Raw genomic sequence first — 6354 nt, 5'->3', positions numbered from 1 at the left:
TCAGTGGGTTTAACTCTGGGAAAGCTGAGGGCCATAGGAAACAGTCCCTGCCTTTAAGGAGCCACCATAATAATAGACCTAAATGTGAGACCTGTAATCATAAAACTCCTAAAAGAAAACAGAGGCAGTAATCTTTCAGACAATGCCCTTTGCAAGGTATTTACGGATATGTCTCCTCAGACAAGGGAAACAAAAACAAAAATAAACTATAGGGACTACAACAAAATGAAAAGCTTTTTTACAGGAAAGGAAACTCAAAATAAAAAGGCAAACCATTGAATGGGAGAAGATATTTGCAAATGACATATCTGATAAGAGATTAATATCCAAAATATATAAAGAATTATACAACTCAATACCAAAAAATCCAATTAAAATTGGGGAGAGGACATATAAAAGAATGAAATGTTGCCATTTGCTACAACATGGATGGAACCAGAAAGCATAATGTTAAGCGAACTAAGAGAAAGACAAATACTATATGATTTCACTCATGTGGAATTTAAGAAAACAAATGAACAAAGGAAAACAATAGGGAGAACAAGAGAGACAAACCAAGAAACAGACTCTTAACTATAGAGAACAGACATGGTTACCAGAAGGCAGGTGGGTGGGAGGGGTGGGTGAAATATGTGATGGGAATTAAAGAGTACACTTACCGTGATGAGTTCTGAGTAACTACAGAATTGTCAAACTGTTATCTTGTATACCTGAAACTAATAAAACTCTGTATGTTAACTATACTGGAATTAAAATTTCTAAAAATGGGTAGAGGACCTCAATAGACAATTTTCCAAAGAAGACATACAAGTGGCCAATAGACACAGGGAAAAATGCTCAAAATCACTAATCATCAGGGAAATGCAAATCAAAATCACAATGAGATATCACCTAACACCAGTCTGAGTGGCCAGTATCAAAAAGACAAGAAACAAAGTGTTGGTGAGGATGTGGAGAAAAAGAAACACTTGTTAGAAATGTAGAAATGTAATTGATGCAACTACTGTGGAAAACAGTATGAAGGTTCCTCAAAAAAAATTAAAAATAGAAATACTGTATGATTCAGTAACTCCACTACTGGGTATTCACCAAAAGAAAATGAAAACACTAATTCAAAAAGATACATGTACCCCTATGTTTACTGCAGAATTATTTACAATAGCCAAGATATGGAAGCAACCCAAATATGCATCCATGGATGAATAGATAAAGATATGTCATATACATATATATGTTTATACACACACACATATATGCTGAATGTATATATTTATATGTGTGTGTCATTCATACATATATAATATTATTCAACCTATATATCTATCTTACACACACACACACACACATATATATATATAGAGAGAGAGAGAGAGAGAGAGAGAGAGAGAAAAAAAATATTACTCAGCCATAAAAAAGAATATCTTACCATTTGGGACAACATGGATGATCTAGAGGGTACTATGCTAGGTGAAATAAGTCAAACAGAGAAAGGCAAATACTATATGATTTCACTTACATATAGAATCTAAAAAGCAAAACAAGTGAACAAACAAACAACAGACTCAAATACAGAGATCAAACTGGTGGTTGCCAGAGGGGAAGTGGGGGAGGGGGTGATGGGCAAAATAGATAAAGGGGATTAAGAGGTACAAACTTCCAGTTATAAAGTAAGTCATGGAGATGAAAAGTACAGTATAGGGAATATAGTCAATAATACCATAATAACATTGTATGGTGATAGATGGTGATTACACTTATTGTGAAAATAAAAGTCACCCATAATCTTACCACACAGGGTCTGTCTGTGCTGATATCTTCTCTATGAACAAATATACTCTTTTTAAAAAGGGATTATATTGAATGTTTGGGTACTTTTTTCATTAAATGATATGTGTGAGCACCTGGGGGGCTCAGTCGGTTAAGCAACTTGCCTTCAGCTCAGGGGTCATGATCCCAGCATCCTAGGATCGAGCCCCACATCAATTTCCACGTTTTTGTTTGTTTCTTCTTTTGAACATTTTTATTTTGGAATAAGTATAGATTCACAGGAAGTTGCAAATATAGTACATAGAGGTTCCATGGAGCCTCTTCATCCAGTGTTCCTTATGGTATATCTTACATGATGATAGCACATTACCAAAACCAGGTATTTGACACTGGTATAAAGTTGTACATAGTTCTATGTCATCTTAATGCATGTAGGTTCATGTAACCACCACCACAGAGAAGATACAGAACTATTGCATCCCCTCAAAGGTCTTCAGCTTGTACTCCTGCACAGTCACATGCCTCTGTCCCCTGTGCCCCACCCTGAACTCCTGACAATCACTAATCTATTCTCCATCTCCACAGTTTTGTCATTTCAAGAATGTTATGTAAATGGAATTATAGCCGTAACCTTTTGTGGACTAACTTTTTTTCACTTCTCATAATGCCTTTGATACCCATCCAAGTTGTTGAATGTATCATTCCTTTTCATTGCTGAATAGTATTCTATGGTATGAATACACTATGAATCCATTCATCTTGTTTAACCATTTATCCAGTGAAGGACTTTTTTTTTCTTTCAAGTTTTGGGGTATTACAAATAAAACATCTATGAACAATGGATACAAGTTTTTGTGTGGACATGAGTTTTCATTTCTCTGGGATAAATGGCCAGGAGTGCAATCGTTGAGTCACATGGCAAGTGCATGTTTAGTTTTTAAGAAACTATCAAACTATTTCCACCAGCAATGTATGAGATCCAGTTCTTTGTATGCTAACTATGGCATTGCCATTATTTTTTAATTTAGCTATTCTCATAGGGGTGTAGTGATATCTCATTTAATTTGCATTTCCCTAATGGCTAAGCGATGTCGAACATCTTTTCATGTGTTTGTTATATGTATATGCCTTTCAGTAAAATATCTGTTCATGTCTTTTGCCAATTTTGAAATTTATGGCCCAGGATACAGTTTATTTTAATGCATATACTGTGGGTGCTTTAAAAGAATGTGTGTTCTGTTGTTGTTTAATGGAGTGTTATGTAAATGTTGATTAGTTCCAGTTGGTTTTGGTGTTATTGAGCTTTTTTTTTTTTTAAGATTTATTTATTTATTTGTTTTGGGGGGATGGGGCAGAGGGAGAGGGAGAAAGAAACTTTAGCAGACTCCTCACTGAGCATGAAGCCTGATGCAGGGCTTGATTTCATGACCCTGAGATCAGGACCTGAGCTGAAACCAAGAGTCAGTCATTTAACCAACTGTGCCACCCAGGCACCCCTTGTTGAGATTTTCTATATCTTTGCTGCTTTCTGTCTAGTTTTTCTGTCAATTGTTGAGAGAGGGATGTTGAAATCTCCACCTATCATTGCAGATTTGTCTATTTCTACTTTTAGTTCTATCAGTATTTGATTCATTTACTTAAAGGCTCTGTTATTAGGTACATTCACATTTAGAATTATTGTGTCTTGTTAGCGAATTGATCCTTTTGTCATTACATAATATCCCTTTTTTATCCTTAGTAATTTCCCTTGTTTTTGATTCTACTTTATCTGAAATTAATATAGCCACTCCAGCCTTTTATTATTATCACAAACAACACTGCTTAGTCTTTGCACTCATCCACAATTATGAGGATTTCTTGGTTAAAAGTCTGCTTGTTTTTAAAAAAGACTTTATTTATCTTTTTATTTTAGAGAGAGAGAGAGTGTGAGAGAGCAAGTGGTGGGGGAGAGAGGGTGTGTGTGGGGGGGGACCAGAGGGAGAGGTAGAGGGAGGGGGAAAGGACCTTAAGCTGAGTGTGGAGCCTCACACAGTGTTTGATCTTAAGACCCTGAGATCATGACCTGAGCCAAAACCAAGAGTCATACACTTAACTGAGCCACCCAGGCACCCCAAAAGTCTGCATGTTTTTAAAGGCTTTTGACTGTATTGTCAGATTGTCCTGCATAAACTTACTAAGTTTTACTGCCTCAACACTGGGCATTATCATTTTAAATAATTACAAATGAAAGGCAAGTTTTGACCAGTTTGATAGAAATGTTTCATAAACTATAAAACACTGATGAAAGAAATTGAAGATGACATAAAGAAATGGAAAAACATTCCATGTTCATGGATTAGAAGAAAAAATGTTGTTAAAATGTCTATGCTATCCAAAGCAGTCTACACATTTAATGCAATCCCTATCAAAATACCACCAGCATTTTTCACAGAGCTGGAACAAACAACCCTAAAATTTATACGGAACCAGGAAAGACCCCGAATAGCCAAAGAAATGTTGAAAAAGAAAACCAAAGCTGGAGGCATCACAATTCCAGACTTCAAGCTGTATTACAAAGCTGTCATCATTGAGACAGTGTGGTACTAGCACAAAAACAGACACATAGATCAATGGAGCAAAATAGAAAACCCAGAAACAAACCCTCAACTATATGGCTAACTAATCTTCAACAAAGCAGGAAAGACTATCCAATGGAAAAAAGACAGTCTTTTCAACAAATGGTGTTGGGAAAACTGAACAGCAACATGCAAAAGAATGAAACTGGACCACTTTCTTACACCATGCACAAAAATAAATTAAAAATGGATGAAAGACCTAAATGTGAGACAGGAAGCCATCAAAATCCTAGAGGAGAACACAAGCAGTGACCTCTTTGACATCAGCCATAGCAATTTCTTTCTAGATATGTCTCCCGAGGCAAGGGAAACAAAGGCAAAAATAAACTATTGGGATTTCATAAAAATAAAAAGCTTCTGCACAGCAAAAGAAACAAGAAAACTAAAAGGCAACCTATAGAATGGGAGAAGTTATTTGTAAATGACATATCTGATAAAGGGTTAGTATCCAAAATATGTAAAGAAGTTATAAAACTCAACACCCACAAAACAAATAATCCAGTTAAGAAAATGGACAGAAGACATGAATAGACATTTTTCCTAAGAAGACATACAGATGGCTAAAAGGCACATGAAAAGATGCTCAACATCACTCATCATCAGGGAAATACAAATCAAAACTATGATGAGATATCACCTAACACCAGTCAGAATGGCTAAAATTAACAACACAGAAAACAACAGGTGTTGGCAAGGATGAGGAGAAGGGGGAACCCTCTTACACTGTTGGTGGGAATGCAAACTGGTGCAGCCACTCTGGAAAGCAGTGTGGAGTTTCCTCAAAAAGTTAAAAATAGAATTACCCTAGGATCCAGCAACTGCACTACTAGGTATTTACCCAAAGGATAAAAAAAATACTGATTCGAAGGGATACATACACTCTGATGTTTATTTATAGCAACATTATCAACAATAGCCAAATTATGGAAAGAGCCCAAATGTCCATCAACAGATGAATGGATAAAAAAGATGTGATATATATATAGATATATATATTATATATGTGTGTGTGTGTATACACACACACACACTCTGAAATGTTTCTCAGCCATAACAAAGAATGAAATCTTGCCATCTGCAATGATGTGGATGGAACTAGAAAGTATTACGCTAAGCAAAATAAGTCAGTCAAAGAAACACAAATACCAAATTATTTCACTCATATGCGGAATTTAAGGAAAAAAACAGATGAACATGGAGGGAAAAAAGAGAGGCAAACCAAGAAACAGACTCTTAACTATAAAGAATAAACTGAGGGGTACTAGAGGAGTGTGGGTGCGGAGCTGGGTTAAATAGGTGATGGGTATCAAGGAGGACATTTGTGATGAGCACTGGGTGTTGTATGTAAGTGATGAATCACTAAATTCTACACCTGAAACTAATATTACACTGTATGTTAATTAACTGGAATTTAAATAAAAATTTGGAGAAAGAAAAAAAGAAATGTCTCATAACTCAATGAGGGTGCAGGTAGTCATGGTTGGTGCATATATTTAAATGAGTTAAATTCTCATCTATCCTAGTAAAAAGCCAAGAGGTCTAAAATTCATAAATCAAGAAATAGGGGCATATGTATATTTTGAGACTGGGCAGTAAATTCCAGATGTAGCAGCCGTAAGAGTTGGGAATGTTTGCCCTTTTAAGAGGGTCTGAATGGGATGGGATGGGATGGGGAACTAGATAGGGCTTCTGTATTTATTTGTATTTGTAGTAATAGATATTTTTAAAAACATGTGATGTATGAATTACTTTGATTTTATAAATGACATCTGATTGTTGGTTTAACTTGAATTTATATTTATTATTAGGACTCCCATAATTGTAAAAATCTAACACCAAGTAAAACTGTGCCTCTCTCGGGAAGAAACTACAACTTCCAGGATTCCGCGGGTTGAAGGGGGGGGGGGCTGTTCTCGGAGGCAAACTACAATTCCCAGAATCCCGCTAACCAAGGGGGTGGTTCTGGCCTAGG

This window comes from Mirounga leonina, unplaced genomic scaffold (genome assembly GCF_011800145.1).
Source record: "Mirounga leonina isolate KUSES-001 unplaced genomic scaffold, KU_Mleo_1.0 Mir_115, whole genome shotgun sequence".
NCBI lineage: Eukaryota > Metazoa > Chordata > Mammalia > Carnivora > Phocidae > Mirounga > Mirounga leonina.
The sequence above is the reverse complement of the archived record's forward strand: the minus strand, read 5'-3'. Positions refer to the sequence as shown.